Here is a 3,352-nt window from a genome sequence, read left to right on the forward strand (position 1 = left end):
ATGAAAAACAGCCCCAGACCATTATTCCTCCTCTACCAAAGTTTACAGTTAGCACTATTCATTCGGGCAGGTAGTGTTCTCCTGGCATCCGCCAAACACAGATTCATCCGTCGGACTGCCGGATAGTGAAGCGTGAGTCATCACTCCAGAGAACGCATTTCCACTGCTCCGGAGTCCAATGGCGGAGAGCCGACACGTGGCATTGTGGATGGTGATCATAGGCTTGTGTGCGTGCGGCTGCTCGGCCATGGAACCCCATTTCATGAAGCTCCTGACGAACAGTTGTTGTGCTGACGTTGCTTCCAGAGGGAGTTTGGAACTCGGTAGGGAGTGTTGCAACCGAGGACAGACGATTTTGACACACAATGCACTTCAGCACTCGGCGGTCCCGTTCTGTGAGTTTGTGTGGCTTATCACTTTGCGGCTGAACCGTTGTTGCTCCTAGACATTTCCACTTCACAATAACAGTTGACCGGGGCAGCTCTAGCAGGGCAGAAATTTGATTAACTGACTTGTTGGAAAGGTGGCATGCTATGACGGTGCCACATGCAAAGTCAAGGTAAGGCCATTCTACTGCTGATGTTTGTCTATGGAGATTGCATGGCTGTGGGCTCGATTTTATACACCTGTCAGCAACAGGTGTAGCTGACATAGCCAAATCCACTCATTTGAAGGGGTGTCCATATACTTTTGTATAGTCTATGTTAGATATTGGATTGTGTGGCTGTGTCCTGCCTTGACTGTGGGAATAAAGGGAAGAAGAAGAGTGAATTAATAATACTGAATACATTATCAAGAGAGGGCGAGAGAACGAGACACAAAGAAGGAAAGAGAGAGAGAAATAGAGAGAGCGAGAGAAAAAGAGAGAGAGAGAGAACAAGCACGAGAGAAAAAGGAAAGAAAGAGAAATAGAGAGAGAGAGAGAGAGTAATAAAGCGAGCGAGAGAGAGAACAAGCATGAGAGAAAAGGAAAGGAAAGAGAGAAATGAGAGCAAGCATGAGGAGGAAGAAAGAGAGACGGACTGAACGAGAAACAAACATGAGAGAAAAGAATGAGAAGAGAGAAAGAAGTAGGAGAAAATAGAAGAGGGAGAACAGCATGAGAAAGCAGAAGAGAGGAAAGAGCAGAGAGAGGAGGAGAGAGAGAACGACACGGACGCACGAGAGAGAAGAGAGCAGAAGAGAGAGAGAGAGAAGAGAGAAAGAGAGCAAGAAGGAGAGAGATGGAGGAGAGAGGAGAGAGCCAGACAAGAGGAGGGGAGGAGAGTAGGAGAGAGAGAGAGGAGAGAGAGAGACGCAGAGGAGAGAAGAAGAAAGAAGTTAAGAGGACGAGGCAGGAGAACAGCAGGAGAGAAAAAGAAGAAAGAAGGAGAACATAGAGCAGAGAGAGAGAGAGAGAACGAGCAGCAGAAAAAAAGAAGGAAAGAAAGAGAGAAATAGAGAGAGAGAGAGAGAGAGAGAGCTGAGTAGTATGAGTAATAGTGTATCTATTATTAAGGATAAAATAAGTAAATCTTTTATGTTTTCTGAGTAAAAGCTACCCTGGGTTCATTTAAATGTCTGGTTGAAACTGACTGGGAATCATGTCTATTCTAAATCATTGGCTTCAACAAATCATATCCTATGAGCCTTGTCTTTCGCTGATTCTCCCACCACATTGGTAATGGCTCTTTAGTCAACCAAGAATTGGTTGTTAGAAGTAGCAGAAGAATCAGATGGAGGAGGAATAGAACTAGGTCCCTACTGTGGTGTGTTGGTGTGGCAGTTTCTATAGTTTGTTTCTGTAACAATACTACAAAATGAAAGGATGCTGTTGTTGTATTTGTACATTTCAGGTACAGGACGTCCTTTGAATGTCCCAAGAATCTTGACAGTTCTCAGAATTTCTAGCGGAACTGCGAGAGGAACTGCATCGGGAAAACAACCTCTATGTTCTCAGAAAATGTTTCAGCCTCCGCTTGTTGTCTCATTGAACTCACTCAGTAACTATGTGATGCATAGTTGTCCTTCCTAGTCTATGAGCCGGTCAGTACAGGTGCATCAAAGCTGGGACCGAGAGACTGAAAAATAGCATAGGTGGCTACCACCCGGTTAAGCAACCCTGCACCTTAGAGACTGCTGCCCTATATACATAGACTTGGAATCACTGTCCACTTTAATAATTAAACATTAGTCACTTTAATAATGTTTACATTCTGCTTTACTCATCTCATATGTATATACTGTATTCTATTCTACTGTTTTTTAGTCAATGCCACTCCGACATTGCTCGATCTAATATGTTTTCTATATTTCTTAATTACATTCTTTTACTTTTAGATTTGTGTGTATTGTTGTGAATTGTTAGATACTACTGCACTGTTGGAGCTCTCTATTTCCACTGAATATCTTTGCAGTTTGAACAGATTGAAAGAACAGTAATTATATTGAGTGTAGATTATTATCTGCCCTAGCCATTGACTTGGCTGATGACCTTGGTGATAAGCATTGTTGGAAGAAGTACTCAATTGTCATACTTGAGTAAAAGTAAAGATAACTTAACAGGAAATTACTCAAGTAAAATTGAAAGTCACCCAGTAAAATACTACTTGAGTAAAAGTCTAAGTATTTGGTTCTAAATATACTTATATTTATATTATTTATATTTATCAAAAGTAAATGGAATTGCTAAACTGTACTTAAGTATCAAATGTATAAGTATAAACCATTTCAAAGTCCTTATATTAAGCAAACCAAATGGCACAATTTAAAAATATATTTTTATTGACGGATAGCCAGGGAAACACTCCAACACTCAGACATAATTTACAAATGAAGCATTTGTGTTTTGTGAGTCCGCCAGATCAGAGGCAGTAGGGATGATGTCACGACTTCCGCCGAGGTCGGTCCCTCTCCTTGTTCGAGCGGCGTTCGGTGGTCGACGTCACCGGTCTTCTAGCCATCGCCGATCCACCTTTAATTTTCCATTTGTTTTGTCTTGTTTTCCCGCACACCTTGTTTGCATTCCCTCATTACTCGTCTTGCATATAACCCTCTGTTTCCCCCCATGTATGTGTGTGGAATTGTTATATGTAAATGTATGTGTACTCCAGGCTGGTTTGCGCCGGGTTATTGTAACCCGTGTGTGTTTAGTTTTCTTAGTACCGTGTTTTGTTTGCCTCAATAAAGGGCTCCGTTTGCTACCCATTTCTGCTCTCCTGCGCCTGACTTCCCTGCAGCCAGTTACGCACTCCTTTGCAGATGACCAGGGATGTTCTCTTGATAAGTGTGTGAATTGGACCATTTTCCTGTCAAATTGTAACAAGTACTTTTGGGTGTCAGGGAAAATGTATGGAGTAAAAAGTACATAATT

This window comes from Salvelinus sp. IW2-2015, linkage group LG30 (genome assembly GCF_002910315.2).
Source record: "Salvelinus sp. IW2-2015 linkage group LG30, ASM291031v2, whole genome shotgun sequence".
In the NCBI taxonomy this organism is placed as follows: Eukaryota; Metazoa; Chordata; class Actinopteri; order Salmoniformes; family Salmonidae; genus Salvelinus; species Salvelinus sp. IW2-2015.